This window comes from Anomalospiza imberbis, chromosome 2 (assembly GCF_031753505.1).
Source record: "Anomalospiza imberbis isolate Cuckoo-Finch-1a 21T00152 chromosome 2, ASM3175350v1, whole genome shotgun sequence".
Lineage (NCBI taxonomy): Eukaryota > Metazoa > Chordata > Aves > Passeriformes > Viduidae > Anomalospiza > Anomalospiza imberbis.
This window is the reverse complement of record NC_089682.1, coordinates 44,357,466-44,383,329: the sequence shown is the minus strand read 5'-3', so window position 1 is coordinate 44,383,329 and position 25,864 is coordinate 44,357,466.

The following is a 25,864-nucleotide window of genomic DNA, read 5'->3' as shown; positions in this document are numbered from 1 at the left end:
AGACAGGCTCTTTCATCAGATTCCAGCTGGCACAATTAGAAACAGCACAGAGATTCTCAAGCCCATGTGCTTCTTTTTTCAATTATAGCAGCTGGTCTAATGAAAGCAATTACCTCTCCTGAGAAACCTTTTCTTGCCCATAGTGCTGTCCATCATGGCCAAAGCAACACTCCCTCAGTGTACTGCAATATAATCTGTAATACTGCTAATATATGTAGCCAAGACTTTCAAATATCTTTTTTCACTTCTTTTTGTGTTTGCCACAAATCATACTTCACAGTTGAAAAGTGTTTTGCTCTTGTTTCTGTCAGAGGATATTAAATGGGGGGATCGCTTTCATTCTCTCTATTAATCTTTTAATGTTAGTAGGAAGAGGTGAGAATCATATTTCCAATTCCCTGGTGTATGTTGCAACCTGCTTTTGATATTTAGAATGTACTGCTTCAGGTGCATACATTTTTATTATATGTTGTCTTTGTTAGTGGAAAGGACAAAAGAATTTCCAGGCTACTGGTGATTCCACACTTATGCTTTGAACAGATTCTCTCTGTGATTTGTGCCTTTTGTATCATAATACTATAATGTTGGCTATATGTTACCAACCTGTCCTAGAATTCAGTAGTTCAGCCTCTGAAAATCTGGCATTTTTTACAGATAGTTTTCTTATCTTCTGCTTTTTAACTCTTACACTGAATCCTTGATATGTTAGTGTATGTCCGCTACATTCAGCAGCATCAAATTATTTTCTTGACAGGAATACTTAATTAAAGGCAATTAGAGTGTAATCAGGTCATTAAAACTTCATTCTCCTAGCATTAGAAAGAATTAAAAAATATACTCAGAGTATTTTCAGAAATACCAAAATTTCATTTGTTTAAAAATCACTGAGAAATAATGCTTTTTATTAAAATGGAGACATAGTGTTTATTGTTAATCTCCTCCTTGTGGTGTTATATTTTAGTTAAATGGTATGCTCTCTCTCACCCCTCGAAAATGTATGGTTTGTTCCAAGTCTGTGATCCTCCCCTGAAGTATCCTGTGTCTGTAATCCCATTGGCCCAATCTGTTCTGTGCCCACTTTGAATCTCCCTGTTAAGTGTGCAGGTGGGACATTTCGCTCTTTCTCTTAGCCAGCTCTCCTGGCTGGTGCCCGCTCAGCCCCTCTCTCTCCCTCCCCTTTCCCCCCTCACTCCCCTTTCCCCCCCTCCCTCAGAAACCATGCTGCCTCCCGGAGGTAGGACCCCCAATAACCTTCATCTAATTAGCACCCTCAGAAGCCGTGTGGAGTCTCCTTGCCTGCCTGCTGCTACCAGCGAACTCACAGCCTTGGGAGGCCCATTTATTTCAGTGTGAGATAAGGAAAATATGCTTTCCACTGACTAACCGTAAGCTAAGGACTTTCAGAGTAATCTTATGCAATCTCTTCTTGAAATGCTATTGCACAGTTCATATTCCCGAGACACAAGGACAGCAAAGATAAGAATCAAAGACCAAATTTTAATTAAAGTTTTTATTAATAATTTCTAATAATTAAATAAATGTTCCTTTGCAAAGTAATTATTGCCAACTGCTAATTTCATTTTCAGAATATAAATATAATAATACATATAATAATATAAATGAATTATATATACTATATAATTCATTAAAATTACTTATTTAAAGTAGGCCACGTGTTTGTTCCTTAAGCTTGCTACTATATTGACTGAAGTTCATGAATTGTATAGAATCAAGGGTTCTTGAAATGATAAATCAGTGTGGGTTTACTGCAGTGCCAATTTAAGTTAAGCTACAGCGCTGAACTGAAATATTGAATGGAATAAACGAACTGAAGTTGAGGTACCTGGTCATACTTGATGACAAGATTATTTTGTATTATTTTGTATTTTTGTACTCCTGTAATTGGTACAGCTAAGTCCTTCGAGACTGTACCTTTGTAGATTTGACATGCATCTGAACTTTGGATGAACTGTCAGCACCAAAATTATTTTCTATTTCTAGATTAGCATTTTATTTCTTTCAGTGAATTTCTATTCACTACTGCTGTAAATCAATTTTTTTGCTAGTATAGTGCATCACTTGTGAGTTTTCTTCTCGCTTCAATGACAACATTTTCGTCCTTCCAGTTTTAAACCTTCCATGGCACTATTTGTACTACTGCCTACAGGTCCTATTTGTGTGTTTCAATACACCTGTATTACCTTTCCTGACCTGACCTTGCTTCTCCCACGCAGAAAGCTGTGAATTGTGGTGACACCTCGTTAAAATACTGTAATACAACTTCTCAATCTTTTGTCTTTCTGTAATCATACCATTTGCAATCACTCAGTGCTCCAATATCTTAAAAAGAATTCAAACTATTTTGCATACTGTGTAGCCTCATGCATGTGGAAAACGCTGCTATCATTTTTTGGTTTTGAAACACCATAAAAACCCATTAAAAACATTAATATTAAAAAAGGGCATGTTATGCACATAGAGTCTGGCTCACTAGTGTATTACTCTAAATTTGCTCCCTATCAAAATCATTGCAGGTGTGGCACATAAAATTTCAATATGAAATTAAACCATTTTATTTTGATGTAGTTATGGGCTGCATAGAGGACATTATCAAGTATGAACTATCTGTAATAGCTTAATTAATTGCAAGCTATCTGCTGGGCTTCTATAATATCTCTATCCATGCTCACTTAACCAATATGAAAAATTTGGAAATTCTAATGATATCTGGTACACTTATGTGAGATTTTTGTATTATTAAAATATGTAGAGATGAATGTTACAGTATCATAAACTAAGACTATTATCAGGAATAGATTTAAAGATTTATGTTGGACATCTTGTGGTAAAAGTACAATAATATAAGTACAAATTAAAAAAAATATGTATATGCATAAATATTTGCAACATTTGGATCAATTTATTTACATCCATTTGTATCCTTAAGTCTAGTTGGAGAAGAGTAGGTGTACATATTGCACTCATGCCATTATATGATTTTTAATTTTGATCAATTCTGTTGTTGGTGTAAGGCAAGTGCATGAAAAGAAACACTGAAGATTCAGAAAAGGGCCCTCTCTGATATTCCTTATGCTATTTTCTTAAGTCTGAACAGACATAAATGACTTGATTATTTGGTATTTTCTTGTTATAGCAGCAAACCCATTCTTTTGCAATTTAGAAGAAATTTCAATATTTGTCCCTATAGACGTTGCTGTCACTTTTACTGTGCAGGATGCATTACCATGATAATTTTGATCACTTTTCACCCACTTCTGGTTTGTTATGAGAAGATTCAATTGACTACAAGACATGTGATAAACTCTATGCTTTCCAACTGTAGATTCAGTATCTTTTAAAGTTTTGAAGCAGTAGATTTTCATATTGAGGATTACTATATATGTATTCAGACTATATGCACATAACTGAATGAAATTGTCATGGAATTAAACAGTGTGCCAGAAAATATATTTATATAGCTTGGATTAGAAGAAGTTATTTTGGAAGGAAATGCTTTATTTGAGAAACATTGTGTAGAATCCTTTCACTTTCTCAATGCTCTCTTAAGGCCATTTTTATTTTGCTGATTTTCTTATTTCTTTCAGTAATGCTTAGTCACTCTTTTTGTATTTCCATAATTCATGAAATTATCTATAATTGTGTAATTAGTGTATATACGTGCAAACACATTTATAAGATATAATTACAAATGCAAAGCAATAATTGTGATGAGCAATGTCATAAAGAAATATCGATTAAACTTCTTAAATGCATAGTCTGTGAATATTCAGAAGCTAGTGTTTAAAGCTGACTAAGAAACTTGTTTAAGTGTCAACAACGGGTGTGCAAATTTTACAAGAATAACTGGAGCTGGTCAGAAATACCATAACAATACAATTTTAATTTAAACCATTTAACAATTTTCCAAAATGAAGGTGAGTTTTCACTCACTTCACTCATTTGCTTGGCAGGAATTACAGAGCATCTTTGTTCTAATTAGGTGCAAATTCGGACTTTATTATTAAGGCTGGCATGCAATCTTTACATCGGGCCTAAAGTCTGGCTTCCCCCCAGACACCTGCGCACATATATATGTCAGCCCCATACACCTGAGGTTTCTAAAGCAAAGATTCCTGCTTACCTAAAGTCCATATAGGTAATTTTATCTCAGAAAAAGTATTGAGAAGCTCATGGCTCACTGCTGCAGAAGGCGCTTCTCTTCCCCCAGGGTCTTCTTCAGCTCTTCCAAGTCTTATTCTTCAGTCCCCAGAAGTTGAAATAAGGTGTTCATTTACCTTCACTGCAACTTCTGTTTTTTGTGATGCTGATAGTTTCAGATCTGACAGAGCTGGTACAGTTCAGTCGTGAGAAGAGAAGGCTCAGAAGGGATTTTATCAATGTATGTAAACATCTAAAGATAGGGTGCAAAGAAGGAGCAGCCAGGCTCCTTTCAGTGATGCTCAGCAACAACAGGCAATGGGCACAAGGTGAAGTGTGGGAACTTCAGTCTGAGAATGACAGAACACTGGCACAGATTGCCCAGAGAGGTTGCAAAGCCTCCCATCTTAGAGGGACTTTTTCCTTTAAAATCCTTCTAGATATGGTCCTGGGCAGGTGGCTGTAGCTGGTTCTGTTTCAGAAGGAAGTTTTTACCTCCAGAATTCCCTTCCAGCCTCAACTGTTCTGTGATTCAGTGAAAACCCTATAACTACAGGTGATGAAGGAGTAACTATGCAAGCCAAGTTTCCTCTTCAGGAATAGTTTATATAATAGTGTTCAGATAGAATAAATTTTCACTTGTGAAATCTTACTTCAAAGAAAATCAGTGGAAATATGATTTCTATTTTATTGATGCTAGGACTTTGTTGATTGTACTAATATACAAATAGATTATGGGATAATTTTGACATATAAATTGGTTATGCCTGCTTTGTATGTCCCTTAACTTTCTTCAACTTTTTTAATGTGAAGTTTGTAATCTGTAAATGGCATATTTCCATGTAATTACATTCTCTTTTATTTGGTTAACAGAATTGTGTAGTTGTTCGATATAAAAATTGCTTTTACTATGCTTATTTTTTAAAGCTATTTATAGCGTGATTTAAAGTTTCCACATTAGTCACTAATTTTGTATTCCATATTGTGTTAGATGACAGAGCTAAAACAAATTATATGTATTTGCCTTCTGCTTTCCTTGACAGTAATAAGCAGTGTTCAGTTAGATGCAGCTTTGACATCAGGGGCATATTACTCTAATTGTATTACTCTGTCAGAAACCAAGAATTATTGGCTCAAAACTAAAAACATATTTAACATTAGTGCATCCCTTTGGTCTTAAAATAAGAACTAGGGCCATCTGACAGTTATTATCGAGTGTATAATTTGCTAGGCACTCTTATTTTGTAAAGCTTATATGTTGTAAAATATATGATTGATCAAAAATGTATATTCCTTCAAGAATTTCATAAACTCTTGCTCTTTTTTTTTTTTTTTTGTAATAATATACTATTTCCATATAAGATTTCCTGAATTAATGGTGATTTAGAGAAAGAATGACATTGCATTAAATTTGTTCTTTGCGGCTGAATGTCATTCCATGTAGTAATCAGGTTCTCTCCACCACCAGTAAAATACATTTGAATATAAATACAGCAAAGAAGGAAAATTTTAATACAGAAGTTATTAACTGATTTTCCTTTTATCATGATCCATTTATCTGTGATCCTGAAATTAATGAAAATAATTTTCTGTTTTCTCACCAGGCTTGTTTTCATCATACCTAGATTATAGGTTTCAGGAAATTTTTTTCTTCCTCCTTGATAATATAACTTCTAGAAGAAGGAAGGTGGAGAGCACTCATCATTCTCTGAAGCAGTGAGAATTGGGCATAGATATAGGATGCAAGTCTCAGATGCTCAGCTGGTGAGAATCCGGGAATTGTCATGGGATATATGAAAAAGGCGTGTGCAGAAGGAATGTTCCTTCAATTTAAGCTGTTAGTTGCACTGTCTCACTTTCTGGCTTACCTCCACCCCTACACCACTCCCCTGTAGCTTCTTAGTCTTTTCTGTTAACTTCAGTGAACAATTCAGGTCTCTTTTGGGTGCATTCAGAATTTTTGCACAATGACCCTTGCACTAGTTCTGCAGGATACTCATACAGTCCTAAGGGAAGTTCTATAATGTGTGCTGAACAGGGTTCTTTAGTTTTTTCAGCTGTCATTCAGACAAAAAATAGAGGGGAAATTCCTTGGTTTTGACTTAATAACTAATTGCGGTGTCTCGCTTTGTTTTCCCGGTCCCTGGGCAGCTCCGGCACCTAGAGCGGTACCGCCTCTCTCCGGGACTCAAGATCGCCGCATGTTTCTGGACTCGGCTCCGTGCTCATGTCTGGGTGAGGGTGCCAGTGGAGTCTCGCCACTATGAGCAAGAGACACCAGTAAAGAGTGAAGGAACGTCCGGATTCCCCACGCGTGGAAGGCTGAAAGTCTTTTATTGTCGCGGGGAGCTGTGCAGAGGCGCTGCGACCTGCTCCCAGCTGGCGCGTGAGGAAAACGGCCGCGAACACACCGAGGCGCGGGATTATACTGGGGACGGGGTGAGGAGAGCAGGGGCCCTCCCTCCCAATGGGGCAGGTGCCGTGGCGATGACGTGGACCACAGTGCCCAAGGAGTATGTGACTGGAGCAGACCCCAGGCTCTGGGGCGATCGGGTTTGGGAGATCGGGGTGCCAGGCACCGAACCCTCCGGGCAGGATGGGGAGTGGTCACAGGAGTGACAGCGGAAGCTCCTACAGTCAGGGACCCGGAGCGAAAGGCTGCGGGAGGGGAACAGACACAGGCCGTGCACGGGGGTACACAGATCACGGCTAGCTAACAGATCAGAACCCCTAACCTAAACCCCAAACTGTGATGCAACAACTAATGACCATTTTTATGTCTGTACCACTCTGTTATCAAAGCACACTGATTCAGTAAAAATATTTAGGAGGTAAAATAAATAAAATATTGGGACCTTGATTCAAAAAATCTGTTTTTTCTAGCCAAAAATATAACATTTAAAAAACATATATCCTTTTGTTATAAGGCTGAAATAATCCCATATAATGAAGGAGCACTCATTAAACTCTAATTGCATAAATAGGTTCTGGCCAGATGTCTCAGGTATCCCAATTCTACCTCTGCCAACAACGCATGTCTAGACATATTTCTAAGAGCATATGTGAATCTCAACTATGATATATTTATAGGTGTTTGTGCATGTGTGTGTATTGCTATTACTCAGATAAGCTAAGCTTTCTAAATAAGAAAATACCATTGATTCTAGGGATGCAGGAGAGCTTTATAGTTTTAGTCAGACAGTTCATTCTCAGAAACAATTTTTTACTTTCCTTGTTTTTCAGTTCCAATGAAATTTCATTCATTGTTCCAATGCATTTATAGGTCAGTAGATGCAAACACTTGTAAAGCAACCATTAGAATATGGTTAATACCAGGAAAGTAGCTGTACTTATACAGCATATTCTTACACTGTGAAACTTTTCACTGTGTTTTCTGAGACATAGTTACTTGCTTTACTTATTATTTGTCAAGGTGAAGGGCTAATGGAATTCAGGACTAATAAAATAACAGGTAACCAGATCAGAAATATAGTTATCAGACTACACAGATCAAACAGAATTAGAACTGTGTCCGTGAGGTAATGGTGAGTAGCTGAATTTTCTTTTTAAACCATCCAACTTTCTTTAAGAGCAAAACTGGCATAGTCAAGTAAGAACATGGGAAAATCCCTGGTACATCACTGAGTCACACCCTGAGGGCACTAGCAGGCTTTAAAGCCCCAGATCACACATCATACCATTTATCAAGTATTGCTGCAGTACTTACTGACTCTCTTTTCCAGAGGTCATTTTTTCTTGTTCAGGGCGTGGAGGAAGGACCTCTTCAAAACTCAGTTCAGAAATTAATGTAGAGAATGAAAGGGAAAATCCACTGATCTTGACTCAAATAAATTATTTTTTAATTATTTGAATACATTTACTCTGATATTCATGCCTTTCTAATAAAGCTTTACTAAATACTAAGCTACATGAATAGATGCATGTGTGATTTTAATCTCCAGGTAGCATATGCTGATAAAGAGACTACAGTAAACTGATCTTTCTCAGTTATTATCTCATTTAAGTGTAAAGAGGCTTTCCATGCACTATGGCTGCAGTACATACTGGTGTATGAGCCTTAAACCAGCTTGTTCAGAGATAAATATGTAGTCATGTAACGCAGGTTTGTTGTAGGCCACAACAATCAGGGCAAAATAGCTTCCTGGAGAGAACCCTGTGCTGCCACTGCTTGATCTTCATCAACTCTTCAGCCTTTTCTTTACATCCTGCTGCACCTGGAGTTCCGCTGCGCACCTTGTGTTCATCGGGACCACAGTAATCTGCCAGAGAACAGTGTTTTAGTGAAATGTCCCTCCCCTCAGTACAGTTGTGATGCAGAATAACTGAAAGAGACTGCTTTCCTCTGGTCAGACAATCATTTTAATGATGTTATAACTTGGGAAAGATCAGCACCTTTCAGCCACTCTCCTCACTGTGCTTTGGTTCCTTTTTTTCACATATACTACTTACAAAAAAAAGGCTTCTCTTTTTTTTTATTCTTTTCAGGGAGAAATTCTGATCTTGAAGATATGGATAGTGTATAAATACATGCTTAGTGTTCCTACTTATTATGCTTTTTGAGAAATATTTTAGGGTTTGGGCCAAAACATCCTCTTGCTTATGAATTTTTCAGCTGTGTAGCATTTCAATACTACACACTGAAATTGGCCTGTATCATCAACCTGCTGTTTTTATCAAGTGAATAAAGTTATAGATAGCATTTGTGTGAATATGAATGTTAGATTTCAATATATTATTACTGCTTTGAGTTTTTTATCTACTTTATTACTGTCTTTCCTTTTTGGCACTGTGAATATATACTCACTCCACTGAACAACCTTCACTATCCTTAACTTTTTAGAATATTTTTAAATCTTTACACTATAATTAGAATTGTTCAGAGATGTGACAGATACAAAAGACTCTGACATGATATCACACTGCTGTGACTATGCAGTTTAAAATAGACTGTTTCAGTTGGAAGGGATCGACAACAACCATTTAATTCTAACAGTTTCTAACAGTAGGGAGCCATGTGAATTTGGAATAGAGTAGGAATAACTTAAGCTTCTCTATGCCTCTTCATGAAGACAGTCTTTATTACTACTATTATTATTCATTGCTAAATTATCTAACCAAAACTAGGCAAAGAACACTTTCATTCTAAATTCATGCCATGCGTATGTGACTTAATGTAGTTTAAATTGTTCTCTTTATATTTTGTTCTGCATTATTTTCTCCTGAGTTACTTGTTAGAATAAATCTTTACAAAAACAATTCCTTATTGGGACAAAAATATTCCTGATTGTAGATTGACCATGCATGATAGACCCCTTCCTGAAGGTACAGGTTGAGGCTGAACAGATATTCCTGCCACGTACAGACCAGATCTTCTGTAATGTTATGTATATAATACAAGCCACAAGGCTTGCAGAGATCTAAACTGATGTTGCAAGCATTGTGTTCAAAAGTGTTGCTCACATTGGATAAAATGAAATGTATAGCTCAGCCATACAAAAGTAGAACAGTGAAATGTTGAGCACTGGTTATGGGTGGAAGCAGAAATAAAATAATAAAAACCTTGGGGAAAATAGGAGGTGAAAGCAGATCATGTAAATGGGGAAAACAAGCAGAAAATAGCAGAAATGAGAAATATGTGACTAGTTTTCAATGACTTGATCCCCAGTGATTCCAGTTTTTTGAGGGAAGGTTTTTGAAGTACAGTTTTCTAAAGCTATAAAGAATAATTTCAAAGGCCTAATTTCTTTTTTTTTTTTCACCAAATGCTCCAGTTCTCTCAAACACAAAAAAATACAGGAAAAAGTCTTAAAATTTTAAAATTCCAAGTAAAAAAATTCTTGTTTTGCTGAGTAAATAATTAATTTCCCCAAAAGATGAACTCTGAGCACTCTATCTGTGACCTTTTCCCAAATATAAAGATAATTCAGACTATTCTTCTTTTTATTTCTGGAGAGTTACCTGACTGTTTTCAGTAATGCAACCATGTTGCTCAGCACTTTCTGTCATCAGAATCCTATTTTAAATGGTGAAATAAATACAAAATAAGTAATCCAAAATAGCAACTTCAGAAAAAAAAAAGTGAAGTGTATATAAATGGGTGTTTGGGTTTCAAACTGATTCTGAAATCTGACCCTAAGTTATCAGTGAAATTTAAATTGAAGCCAACTGAAACAAGCCTATCTCAGGACATCCTTCAAAATGAAAAAAAACATATGGAATTTAGAGACACATGTTCAGTCTCATCTTAACCTTCTTTTTATATATTTTTATGGCTACTCTTAAAGAATGGATATATAGGGATATAGTGGTGTATTCTCATATTTACCTCTTTAGTTGTGTTTGATCAAACTTCATGAACATGAGTATATACATAAGGAAAAAAATCCTAAAAATGGAAAAGTGACCTGCTTTAACAGACTGACTGTTCTTAACACCATCCCAACTACTACAATGAAACCAGAAATATTATATAGTCATCTCTCTATTTCCATGTATTAAAATGCACCTTTGCATTGCATAAAGTCTTGTTTACTTGCTAGGAATTATTGGTTTGAGGAAAATGAGGAAAATGTATGAATTAAGAGGTATGAATTAAAGGAATGAATTAAAGGGTATGAATACTTTAAAACATGGGAGTTTTTTACTTCTAAGGTTTAGAGTAAAAATCTGAATACTTCATGTGAACCATTTCTTCCCCTCAGACCTCAAAACACAGACTACCCAGCCAAGTAAGCACAGCAGAACCTGTGGAAGATGCAAGCACTGACACAAAGCTAATTAACGTACATCTGTACAATTACCCAGCTAGGCAGGAGGGAATGATGGATCCTCTAATCCTATTAAGAGTACATGAGATACTACTTTGCATTTCAATTAAAAAGAAAAGGAAAAGATTCTAGATGTCCCACTCATGAAGCAGCAAATTAATGGAGTGAAAACCAGGAAGCACAGTAGAGATCAGCTTCTTTAGTTATCCCATGCAGCAAAGTCTCAGCATTTTCACTCAGATTTGTGAAAAGCAAAGAAAGAGGTTTTATTTTTTGTGTGTGTGTTGTTTTTTCCCGTTAAAAAGGTTTAGAAAAATATTTTCATGTCACCTGCTTCCTAAATAGTAATTTTTCACTTATCTGATAAATAAAATCTTTATAACAAATTAGAATTTTCTGTCTCTTTTGTCTTCAGAGAATGTCATGGTGACTTAGTGCATCAGCAATTCCTAAACTATTCAATTGTATTGTGTCAGTTGTCACTGCTCCTAACATGCCTAAATCAGAGTAAATTACTGTGGTAAAAATCAAATACACCTTCATGTCATTTAATATAGAATTACAGAATAAGATGAGTTGGAAGGGACCCACAGGGATCATCAAGTCCAACTTCTGGCCCTGCACAGGACAGCCCAGCAATCTAAATGCTTCTTGAACTCTGTCAGGTTTGGTGCTGGGACTACAGCTCTGGGGAACCTATTCCAGTGCCCAACCACCCTCTGGGTGAAGAACCTTTTCCCAGTATGCAGCCCAAACCTCCCCTGACTCAGCTTCATACCATTCCCTCAAATCCAGTCACTGGTCACAAAAGTGAAGTCATGAAGTTTCAAAACCTAATTAAAAGAAAATTTCTTACAGAAGTCCACAGCATTTTTTCAGAGATAACCAGAAACTGTCTATTCACACCTTAAGAAAAGTAATTGTGAAGTCCACTTCTGTGTCTGATCATCTGTCATCTTTCAATGAGGAATAATACTCGGTCCAGTTTGTAAGAGAAACAAAACCTACATTCCTTAAGCAAAATAGAATTTTTAAACAATTTTTCTGAAGAACAATGTTGTATCTGTACATATTTAAAATTTTCAAAGAAAGATTTTAATATGGTCCAAAACAGTCTATTTTCTGTTTGGCAGCTATTAATCACAGAGAGAGAAAGAGATTTTTCCTTCTCAGAATTGCTATTGAGACTACTGATGTGTGGCTGGGTCTGATTTCCCAGGTGACTAGAATAAAAAAAATTTATTGTGAACAGAATAAATAATTTGTGCTGACACAAAAGCAAGCCTGTAGCTTTCATTCCTGTTTTGACAAATATTCTTTTACTATTTATTAGCCCACATCACATAATTGCTTCAGTGCTAAATAAATATAAATACTATTCACTTGTCATAAAAAAAAGCATAAATATGCCAGAAGAAAAAATGGTCCATATTGCAAGCAGATAAATGCAAGTTTAAAACCTAAGCAGCTTCAGAAGGAAGAATTCTTCTGAATTTTAATAACCAATTCCTGAAGTGAGGTAAATCTCAACTATTCTTGTCTCCTCTGAGTAAAGATTTTTCTTTTCATGAATTATGGGTCTTGTCTTTTTCCACTCCTTGTTATTTCTCATCCCCTCTCTCTCCTGTTGTCTTTTAGATGATCCTGGCTTCAACTTAGTCTTAATGAAGTTGAAATTCTAATGTTTACTCAAAGCAAACAAGCAAACAAAAAAGCCCACCCCATATATCCGATTCTCATCCTCTCTCTGTTTATTAGTTTGAGGAAGAGGGAATGCTGCCAGGAATTATATTCTGCAATTTCAAATCTTGCAGACCAGCTGAATTGCCCAAGATATTGGTATAAATTTCATGTGCAAGTGAGACTTTGCTATGTTTCCCTTAATATTTCTCTGTAAATCTCCTCACATGTGACTTCCATTTTCCATGTTTTTCTGTGATGTCCTTTGATCATCAAATCAAAACTATCCTGAATAAAAGTATATTAGTAGTAATAAGAATTTAAAAAAAAAGGTCATCTGTGGGGGTACTCAGTGCCAGTTTAATGATGTTTTCTGGAAAGTTGAATACAAACAATAAGTAATCTCTTCTATCACTTTATTTATTGAAACAATACTAAAAAACCCCAAAGCACCACTCCACAACTCTTCCCTCATCTATATATTTGCTATACAGTTATTCTCTTTATTGTTCGGTATCTTTTCAGCCCTGTTTGATAAACTCAGTATGTGTTATAAAAGCTTTATACTGGTTTCCTCATATTTCTTTATAATATATATTATTCTTAGTTGAATAATACAGCACTGTTTTTCTTTACATTATTATTTTGTACAATCAGAACTGCCTACGGCCATTGTATAACTAATTGATCCAATATACTGAAACTGAAAACAAATATTGTCCAGTTCCAGAGATAGTTTCGAGTTTTTAAAAATAGAAAGCAAGAGGGATGTAAGGAAAAGCTACACGCTTGCCTTTCAAGGCTGAGTGTTCCAACTTATTGCTAAAAAGTGAGAACAAAACTCACACTTCTTTTCAGTGTGACTCACTCTTCAAGTCATCTTTTTGATCACTGTATGTAACTGGTACTGAGCATTATGACTACACTGTAATAGTATTTTACCCTTCAAATTTTTAATTGAAAGTTCTTATTTAAGTTCTTCACTACAAATGTAAGCAAAATTCTTAATCCTTAAATGCTTAAATATGGATATATTTACAAATTAAGCAAATTTAAGTGATTTTTCAAAATAACTTGCATAAAATGGGTTACTCATATTTATATGGACAAAAAAAGGAAAGCAAAAGCTGTTTTGATCTGATGTCCTTGTGGCAGAATCTAGATTAACAATATGAAAGGGATTATGTGTCCATCAGATTAATTTGAAACTTTAATTTCTTAAGTTTTCAAACACTTTTTTTTTGCGGGGGGGGAAGGGGGATGGGAAGAAAAATCTGTAAATATTTATGGGGTAATCCTGCAAACTTAATTTTACAAGTCATCCTTGAACACCTCTAGAACTAGGAGAGATTTTGGCTACCTCATCCATTTAAGATGTTGGTACTTCTTGCTTTGTGCCAAAACATGAAATTTAGACTATCCCTTAGTACAAATTTAGCTGCACCCCAGGCAGGGCATTGAGAGGACTTCACGCATCCCTTACTCACTAAAAACATTTCTTTTATTCCAATTGCTTACATTTTTTTTTAAATTTATTGATGTGTTGTCAATTACTTCTGCATAATACTGTTTTCTTGTTTTTAGGACAATTAAAACATCACTTAACTACAAACCCTATAGTTTCAAAATATGTTGTTATATTTTTACAGCTAATATTCATCCAAACAAAAATGTCAAGGAAAAGTGTGTTCTGACACTACTGATATTTCTGGCTAATTATAAAGTAGACACTGCTTAATGATAAACTTATCTCCTTGTTTAAGTCACCAAAATTTATCTTGTCAGCGTCTCAAATAGCTTATTTCCATGCAGGCTTCTAAGAATATGATCAATTCTAATTTTCTTTATTTTTGATAAAATTACTGTTTTTTCCACAATCATACCCTATGTTCTCTGTATTTTTATCACTCAGTCTTTCTTTAGCTCTCTTTTTAATCTTTATATCAATTTCTTACTGTCTCATTTAATTTTGCAAGTCCTTCCTGAATGAGACCTATTGCTTTATGTGAATTTCAACTCCACTTCTAAATATACTAGTATTAAATTTATCAATCTGTCATTATCCTCATGTCCAATCTCATATTTTATTGGTTTTCAGTACCTTTCTCTAAGTTCCAGAAAGCCAACATCAGGAAAACAGATCTAATTTTCTTCTGAAACCTTACTGAATTCCTTTGTTCTTTTGCTGTGAGGTTTAATTGCTCTTGTCTTTGAAACACAAAACATCAAGATATTGTCCTCTTTTCCTTTCCCTACTGCAGTAAGCAAAGCCCATAAAATCCTAAAATTTCCTTCCTTTTTCCCCCTGCTAACAAATTGTAGATCTATGCTCTTTAGTTTTGATCTTTTGGATATTTATCCCAGTTATATTAATGGACTTATTGAATCCAATATCAATGATGCTAATGGCACACTTGTCCACATTTTTAAATGTAGGGTTTTTTCTTTTTTTTTGTTGTTTTTTTTCTTTTTTTTTTTTTAGTTATAGAAATGTTTTTCCTTATTTTTTATGACTCCTTTTTAATATTCTTGCATGCTCTTGAATGCAAACACAGAGTATGTTGACTTTCTAGACCGTATTTCATTTTCCTCTTATATTTCCTTCCCTTTGCTTCAAATATCATTAGCATTAGTCATACTTGCTTCTGTGAAGAGCTGCCAAAGAAAGTAATTTCTCACGTATTACAAAATATTTATATTGGTCTGTGAAGCTCAAAAGCCATTCCATGTGCTCCTGGACCTGCCTTTCAGATGTCCATGTCTTCAGTAGTTTTCTTTTAATACTTATATTTTTCTGAATAACATGGACTCACTTATGACTCAGTTATGAGATAAAAATGAATATTAGTACAAGCAGACATGCATCACCAAGACTTGTCAGAAAAATTAGATGAGCTCATCTTTAAAACATGGTCTTTTAATGCATGACTGATTATGTTGTTGCTACTTTTTTCTGTAGTTCTTACTTGTGACATTCCAAGGTATTGAAATTTTACTACATTAGGATGTTCTCTGTGAATGGGCTGTGTTTTTGCTTAATTTATGAGCATCTTGCGGAAATCTAAGATGAAGAACTGTAATGGTTTAACACCACCTGGAAATTAACTGCAAATAAGCCACTCCCCTTCCTCCCACTCTCTGCAGTCAGAGAGGGCCAAAGGCAAAGACTGTGGTTTAAGATAACAATTTACTGAAAGCAAACAGCAATGGAAAAAGAAATGCCTAGTAATAACAGCAATGTTAATAACAAAAGTATACAAAAAGAAAAGGTACTTTACACATGAAAAGTGTTCACCACCTTGACTTACTTCTGCATGGCTGACGAGGCTGACTCAATTCTGTCCCATGTCACCACATCAGACTTCTCTACTCTGCTGGGTCAAATTCCATGTGGCACCACCATATGGACTGTTCCCCTCATTCTGCTTCTTAGAAATGACCAAACTTTTAGGTACAATTAAATGGGGACGAAGTCATCAGAGCAAAAGAAAACTTTTTAATTGTAAGGATTCAGCTGAGCTGGGTGTGTCGAACACACACACACACCCCTCCAACAAAATGGCTGCATTTTATACCCTTTCCTGGCTGGAGCTGGTCCCCGTCCCCTTTCCCATTGGATGGGTACTCAGGAACATACATTCTCTTCCTACTGCCTACTTTTCTGTCACGTCCCCTATCATCTTATTTCCTTTTTGGTCACCACACTCCTCTTCCAGTTCACAACAACACTCAACAGATCAACTAGAACAAATCCAGACCATAGATAACAACACAAAGAGAACAAAACCAACAACTATCATTCTTTGCTTAATAACCTTTTGGCTCCAGCAAAATATTACTTCATCTCTCACATGCTGGACTGGATTCCATGTGGCTGCTTCCAGCACCGGCACTGCTCTCCTCCACTCAGCATGGGCTTGGCTTCCTCACTGCTGCTTCATTCCTGACAGCAGCTCAGCTGTGTTTGCCATTTGCAGTTATTTTCTTCCTGAGGGGACAGGAAGGGATAGGAGGCAGTGGGGAAAGACAGAGCCTGCACTGTTCCCCAAAGTGATCAAAAAGATGACCTGCTGGTACTGGTAACTTCCCCTAAAGAAGACACAGAACAAAATTAAACACTTCCAGGGGTATATTCCTTGTTTCTTCCTCCAAAACCATGCCCCAGAGAGATGATTTGAGTCATATAGAATAGCAATTTAGCCTTGCTCCCATGGGTCTAAGCTCCTTGTAAGAAAACTCAGGACAGCAACTATTTAATTTGCCTTTCATAATCTCTCTTACATCCATTATTCAAATAATCACTCCAGGAAAGGCCAGTTTTTTTTTCTGAATATAATAGACACATTTTATTGATATGTGGCATTTTAAACAGGAATGCATTGAGTAATATTGGCTGTGAAAAAGGACAAGGTGGAAAAGAGATTAATTCAGAGTAGTTCAGAGTAGCTGTGAGATGAAGCATAGGGGAAACCTCATCCTCTTAATCCTTATGCATGAAATCATTGGATGGACGGATCCTCTTAGTTAAAATATGAAATCTTCAACTTCTCCAACCAGTAGTTGTAAATACACAAACATTGGCTATCAATTTGCATTATAACCATCTGCTTAGATGGAACTATTCCTAGTCACAAAGTGATATGAGAGCTAACTAGGCTACAAATGCCACTTAAGTTACTTGGCAGCCTTCAACTCCACAAGAGGCTTTTTCCTGTTGGAAAGAATATCCTTTGAACCTCCAGACTTCTTCACATCAGTCCCACCTGTTCATACCAGCATGCCAAAAGTTTATCATGAAAGAATTGCTAGTTAACACTTTTGCAACCCAAAGGGGGTGCATGCAGGATGTCAAAATGTGTAATAGATCACATTAAGTAAATACTTACAGCACTTTAACAAACAAAAACCTAGTCAAAAAGGGATGTCAGAAGGCTATGTTAAACAAAATGTAGACAGACTCATAAACTATAAATTGGGATTTGATTTATGCTTACCTTCTCACAGAAGAGCAGGAGTAGAAAATTAAGAGTACTGACTGCTTACACTTGTCTTTGCAAAATAAAAAATCACAGCCATAAAATCACATTTGTCCTGAATAGACTTTGTTCTGATGTACTTTCTTATTTTCTGATATTATTGTAATATTGCCTTCAAAATATTTTTTATTTTTTCCTAAGTATAATATGGAAAACCATTTTAAATCTTAACAATCTCTGTAGAGTAGAAAGAAGTACCTAGATCAACATTTTGCTGCAGCAGTTAAGCATCCCAAATTTTAGAAAGAGTTTATGTTCTGATTTAGAGAAGCCAGATCATCTGAAGAAACAAACCCTCAACTGAATACTGAAGCAAATAGATCTGATGTTAGGTTGGAAAACTGAATATTTTTAACATTAATTCTATGCAAAGCATTGTCTTTGGAAACAGAATTCATTCATCACGATTGAAAGCATAGTCAAAAATTAAATAGGGGTGAACTAATTTAAGAAGTGTTGGAGAATTTTTTAAAATAAGAGGAAGACTATACTGGAGCGAAAGTAATTTAAAATTACTTAAAACAATTGATTATTTAGTAAATGAGAATTAATACTCATGCAAAACATATTTCTTTTTCTATTCTTGTCATTTGCCAGAAGGATCAGGCTCCAAATTTGATCAAACTGATTTTCCTGTAGAAAATTTTCTGCAATTTTTATATATTGCTGGAAATGGTCACATAATTTGAAAGAGATTTTCCAGTACAATGATTTGATGTTGTGGAGAAAACTACTAGTATAAGTTCCTTCAGAAGCTGCTTAGTTTTTCTTCACCTACTAGCTTTATTCTTTGCTATATATCTCGAAATTAATAGAGAGTAATTTTGGAAATTTATAAAATGTGTATTAATAGAAAACATATATTGTTTTAGAGTACATGTTTATTACCATTTTACGAACACTCAGATAACCAGCATCTGCTGAGCTCCTCTCTTTGAATTTCAACATTAATATTTTTAATTTAAATATTTTGTTGATAGTAGATGATTGACTGTACTTTGAAACACATTGCACTGCTTGCACAAGTTAATCTCTTTATTTTTTTCTTCTCACAGGTGCTTTTGCACATTTGACATGACAGTGGTTCTTCCCATGCTAGAGCAAGATCCTGCACTGTTGGGATAGGAGCTCTGAAAGTCTGGAAGCAGACAGAATTTGATTGCAGCCTTGTGGCTTGTTAAAACCTATGGGTGACCACCTGTATTGAAGCAATCAGAATGGCCTCCTCCTACAAGGTATTGGCACTCACTTTTGTACTGAAGTCCAATAACAATCGATTTCTCTGGCATAGAGCACTGTGACTTTGCCTTCACTGGTCCCACACTGGGGCTTGGCTGAAGTCATTCTTGTCTTAGTGGGATGATAGCGGTGCTCAGGGAGCACTTTTCCATATTTTTCCTTTGAACGAATGTATGGAGGAAAAATTAATCTAAGGAAAGGTCAGAAACAATCAATGAAAATTTGCAAAGAAAAAAGACTTAATTTTTATACTGTTATTCCAATGTCACATGTAATTGTTTTTAGCAAGTAGTCTCACCAATCTTTCTTATTCATTATACACAATAAAGTAAATGCTCAATTTCTCACCCTCTTTGAACTTGGTCTCCAGTTTATTGAGTTAGAAGTAAAATGCTGATGCTTTCCTGCCTATGAAAGTTCTCTGTCCCTTGCTTAGAAAATCAATATTAATTTAACCTAGACCCTCAGATTTTACCAAGCAAATACAAGGCAATACAGGCAACAGGGAAAATAAGCATATGTTTTCCTTTTTCCTGCTTTTTGCCAGTTGCCTAAAGTAGTAGAATTTTCTTTAATTTTTTGCAATTGATTTCAAGGAAGATGAAGTTAATGATTTTGCTTTGGTGAATATGGGAATGTGAAAATATTTACTCATGTTGTTTATTGTCAGAATGTGCTATGCATGTTGCAGACTACCAGTTCACTTTCTAATGTTTACGAGTTATTCTGTAGCTTTTCCTTCCTGATTTGTTTTTAGGGTTTTTTTAATATATTTTTTATAAAATAAGCGTAGTTTTCTAATTATGGTAGTGCAGTTCTTGCCTTTATCTTGGAAATAAAAGAACAACTAAGCACCACTGATATATTTTTCACTGGGTTTATAATACGAAAAATAAATGCACAAAACCGTAAATGGAACAACCCTACATCAGGCTTTTTGGATCTCAATGTACAATATCCATTTGAGCCAGAACTGTGTCTTTTTGTTGTAATTTTTAATCCCTTTTTCAATATTGGAATTTCCAATATTATGAGCCTTATGAGCTTAATGAGAAATCTATATAAGAAATAAAACCCTCTCACTCTTGTAAAAAATTTGAGGGTTTTACAAAACAAAGCAGAAGTATGTTGTAGGTGATGGTGATATTCATTAAGTTTTAATGACACTTTAATAGCCTCAACAAGTCTGAATAAATGTGTTTTCTTGCTTTTACTTCCTTTCCCCCTCCCTTCCCCACATCTCCGAGGATCCTGAAGCAGGAATTACAACCATTCATGTCATGGGTGAGCAGAAGCAAACAAACTATGCTGCTGATTCTGGTAGCTGCCCATATATTATCTACAGATGTTTTAAAATTAAGGTGTAAAATTGGGTTCACCGGAACCTGAATGTAGGAATGTCTCAATTACACTCAGAAGCAATGAAAACAACTCAATGTCCTTTGAAAATAGACCCAAAGATTTTCCCTGGAGTTTTTGCAGATAATACTTTTTTTTAAATTTTAAAATGTATACATCTTTTTATACATGTAAAGCATTGGTTCATGTGAAGGAGAAAAGCTGCAGACTGAAACACACACCACAGAAGTTTTTTTTAGTCTTTTAAAATCAAATAGAATTCTGTAAATTATTCTCTTTCATGAGAAACAATAATCTACATCTATTGAACAGACCTCACCTTAGGGACCTATCTTTGCTGTAGGGTTATTTTTCAGTGTTGAACGGAACCTTCATTATGGAGCACACAGGGTTTTAAATTAGGAAATCCTCTGTCATAAGAAGAAAAATAAATTATAAAACATCTATAAATGGAGAAGCTTTTCTTTAACAAATGTCTCAAATTATCCTAGGTACCTCAGTGCCTTAGAAATTATGCAGATCTATTTTGTTATAGAGTGACATGGAATATTTATAAACTGCCCCTTGTGGCAAGACAGTTGAGGTCAAAGCAAAATGAAGCATTAGATATGACACAATGTATTAAAAAAATCAGAATCATTAGTCAGTGTCCAAAAATGAAACTTAGTAATGCACTGTTAAAATCCTAAATGAAGTGTCTCTTGCTGAATTCAACAAATATATGCCAAAATATTCTCCTCGGTGAGGGTGCTGCAGAAGCTTCTTCATGGATTTTTCCTTGACTCAAGCTGCAATAACAAGATTCATGTAATAGAGACTTCCTGCTCATACACTATCTTTAAAATTCATTTCAGAAGTCTATGCATAAATTCTCTGCTGACCTCACTGTGATGCTGGGAGAAATCTGTTTTGCAGAAATTAGGCTGAGACCCTTCATGCGCCCAGGCTCCCAGATATATGCTGCTCACAATTGCAACTGAAGCAAATTGACATCAGAATATCAAGCTGTACAGGGAATCACTCATCAGCTTGTGATTGCCACAAAATGATCCCTGGAAATTGCCTAGGAAGCACCTTTTGTAAAGTACCATAATAACATTCAGTAGGTCTTATTATCCAGACTATTAATCTAATCTCTTGTATAAATTTGCCCACCATACAGTGAACAAGTCTACACGTGTCCTTTTTTCAACTATAAATGAAACAAAAAATTGTTGTGTGTATGAAAGTAATAATTTTAAACTGTAATCAAGCAGCAGCTACTTATTTCCCAAATTTTTTATTCCTATTTATAACTTCCAAACAATATAATAACTAATTACTATTGCACACATATATTTAAGTAATGAAATCATTTTTTGTTGCATTTTTTTTTAAATTGGCCAATTCTTATACACTTACTTTTCCCTAACTGAATTATGATTGGAATTTATTTTTTTATTGTTGTTCTTGTTGACAAGTGAAAAATAGTGAAAGAAAGTCATAGAGAAGGAAAAAACTTTATAACATGTGATAATTTCTATAAATAATGAGATAATATATGATATTATAGTGGAGTGATGAAAAGAACCAAAGAAGCTGAGCCTAGAAAATTCCAGACCTCTTCTAAAGTGAAAATAATCATATAATGGATGACTGGATAAAACCCCTTGACTCAGGGTAAAGTTGTCAGCTGACCGGGAGAGTTGTTAGCATAGTGATGGCAAATCATGCAGTATATTTTTGGGTTGATCCTGCCCTTGCACTGCCCTTTTGTGACCCATCCAACCTCTTTAGTAGCCAGCCATTCCTGATAACTCTTATATATCCTTCACAAAAACACATTACATTTAGTACTTGCCTAGGAACTGTTTCAAAATAGAAATCTCCTTGAATTTGGGTAACTTAAAGTTAATCTCTGCACAAAGATATTTCCATATACTTTTTGCTTATTCTGCCAAGAACATCTCTATGAAAATATATTTAAACACACAACTATTTTAAAAGGTTTTAGTTAAATGGGAACCCTGGAAAAAATACAAGCAGCAATACTTAAGTATTATTTAAGCTTATACAATTGCTGTAACTCAGTGCCAGAATTACTTATAGCTACCCTCAGAAAAAAGAATGAAGTAGAAATTATACGTTTTATATGGAATTTCAATCAGGAAACTTAAAAAGAAGGTTAGAAGTAAATTACCTATATACATGAATTCTCAAATAGACACACTTTAATCACTAAGCATTCTCATAGTTCCCTATGAGACCCAAATAAAATTTTCCATTTATATTAATTTTATACTTTTCTTCTCTGATTTTTATTATTCACCAGACTTTTTAAAACCTGTCCTGGTTTAGGGCAAATTTGGGAGAAAACATGTAGAAAGCAAATTCAAGTGGCCCTTCTCTCAAATGGTTTGGAAAAAAAGATTTCCTTAGAGAAAAGTGGAAAAAAAATGTTTATTTAACAGGCAAAGCCTTTGCCAGCACAAAAAATGAACAATATTAAACAATAAAACTTTTGCCGCTCTGAAGAGATGACAAACTCAGAAAGTCCTTTTTGTGGGCTGTAGCTCAGCTCACTCAGTCTCTTATCAGTCCCTCTGGCGCTAGAAGTGCTGCAGCCCAGGCCCGGCCCACTGGACCACAGGTGTGAGCTGCTGGTGCTCTTCTGGGCTTTCAGTCCAGAGCAGGTTTAAACAGTTCCAAGAAAAGGAAAAACCACCGTCCAGGGAACTTCTCTGCCTTAGCTAACAAAAAACTAACTAAAAGCAAAGGAGAGCTCTGTCCTGCCATCTGTAGACAACACAGTCCAGAAGCAGGAATGTGGAGGAGTGAGTGCCGTTTCTGAAAACAACCTGTGTGATTCTTCTTCTCCCTCCCCACTCTGCTCTCAGAACCAGTCTATAGGTGCAAAATTTATTTCTGGGCTAAACAGGCGAATGGGGATATGAGCATTATAAGGCTCCCATCAAATCCCAGGACAAAACCTGAGAATAGGTTTTCACTAGAAGTCTGGTGGTAATGGCATGAGAAGTGACATAAATTAAATAGCTAAAGTTTTGAGACAGCTTGGAGCCACCTCCAATTTTTGTCTGAAATAAAAAACAAGCACAAATAACCATAAGAAGCAAAAATATTGTCTGGTTGATTTATAAGTAATTTACTTAATTTATTACCTTAAAATAAAGCAATCTGTTTCCTTTCATCTTTTCCTTAAAAATGAAGAAATTCCTTTTTATTTTTTTTAAATTGCAATGCCTACTCAAATAAATTATTCAGACTTCAGTTCACTGTATTCTGACTCCACAGAATACAGAATACACTCCTATGTTCAGTAACTCCCTGATGGAACTCCTCTAGTAGCACTGAGAGTGGTACAGATGAGAAATCAACTGCCATGGAGGAAGTCGAAACATGCATTTCATGTCTCCAGTGCTGGATCAGTCCTTTGGATCGTCATCAGGTTTATTCATGTGATTTAGGATAATAACTTCAGTGTGATAAAAAAATATGTGTGTAAAATATATTATTTGTGAAATAATTCTGTGTTACCTGTTATCCTAGGTATGTTGGTTGTTCCCAGAGAAAACTACTAATGGAATGAACAGAAACACTCATCTAAGTGATTAAATTTTCTTGATTTTTACAGTCTCTTTTCACAGGCTGAGAAGCTCAGGAAGGCTGCAGCAGATGCAACAATTGAGCCAAAAATTCAGTTAGAAAAAGTGTTGACTGAAGCTGCCTGAGGTTTATTTTTTGTATCTTTATTTATTTACTACAGCTACATTGGAGAGGACAAGCTGTTATTGTTAGAAGAATAAACAAAACCTTTTCTTGCCTTTTTCCATGCTATTATTTTCCATATATGAGGAAACTGAAAAGGAAAAAAAAAACCAAAAAACAGAACACATCACCACAGCCAAAACCCAAGTTCCCCTTGCTCCTCTTTCTTTCCTAGAAGAAAGATACTTCTATGGAAATATGTCCAGAAGGACCAAAAAACCCTTTGAGCAAAATAAAAGCAAAGAGGCAAAGAAAATGTTCCAGAATAATTTGGAAAAAAAATCCTAAGAGAAAATACTTCTTGTGGCAAGGTTAGCTGGTCTTTGGAGTTACCTCTAATATGCAACATTATTCAAGTTTTATGTGTCAAGATAGATCTGGTAGAAATGAATGGGCCAGAAGATTTCATGCAAAATTTCAACTTTACATAGAAACAACACTGCAATTGTAAGTACCTGTATCAATAATGTTTTAAAAAGTTTTAAATGAGAAATACACTCTAAAATTTATTAGAAAATTATATCAGAATGAGGCAAATACAGAAAATCATAGAAATTTTTATATATTTGCTGTATTTTTAAACAAAAGGTCCTGGTTTAACATTTGTGTCATAACAAGTACTCCAAACATCCTTCTTTGGAATAGCTGAATGAAAAAATAAAGTTAAATGGAAAGTCATAGGTAGGCTTAATAAGCAGAATTTATTTTTTGTTATTGTATTTAGGCATTTCCCAGTTCCTAGCAGTGCCACATCCAGCCCTGAGGACCCAAACACAGGAAGGACAGCGACCTGTTAGAGTCCAGAATTGCGTCATACACATGATGGGAGGCCTGGAACGCCTCTCCTATAAGGAGAGGCTGAGAGTGTTGGGGTTGCTCAGCCTGGAGAAGGGAAGGCTTCAGGGACATCTTTTTGTTGCCTTCCAGTGCCTTAAGTGAGCCTATAAGAAAGATGGGGACAAATTTTTTGTCAGGGCCCATTTTTGGTAGCACAAGAAGTGATGGCTTTAAACTGAAAGATGGTTAATTTGAATTGGCTGTAAGGAAAACATTTTCTACAATGAGGGTGGTGAAACACTTGGAATCAGTTGCCCAGAACGGTGGTAGTTGCTCCATTCCTGGGAACATTGAAGGTCAGGTTGGAGAGGGAGCCTGAGGAGCCTGACTTGAAGGTGCTCATTGCAGATGAGTTGGCTTAGGTGACATTTGAAAGGTCTGTTTCAATTCAAACTATGCTTTGTCTATGTGATATGTGCTTAAAATCAATATGCAAGTAAATTGATAAGAGATGGCTAAATTTTATTTATTTGTTTGCTTATTTATTTTCATTTCCAGCCCTTCAGTATAGAATTGAAATGAGTCAAAAACTTTCAGCAGTGTTTTGTTTGTACTAAATGCATTTTAGCATGTCTTACAGGTATACAGGCCATGTCTAATTCTAAAGGGAATCAATTCAAGAGCAGTGTAGAAATTTGACTTTCAACAGCACTATAAATCAGGTACAGGTATCTTTGCGACTTTTTAAAATATGCACAGAGTCATAATGTATAGATCTTTCCAAGCTGCATCCTGCACCTTCCAGAACTTCATGCCAAGATTGTATTGAGATCTCCAAGATCATGATTACAGTTCTTATGTCTAAAACAATTAAAACCCTCTCTCCCATCTCACATCACACCCCACATGCATGTCTTGCTGTGACCAGATGCACTACCTAAAATTAGAAAAGCTACTTTGTTTCACCGCTGGGATACCATGCAATTAGGAACTTTGAATAAAAAAGGTTAATGCATGCCCAGTAAGAAATGTTTTCTGTTGAGATTGATGAATGTGTGAGCA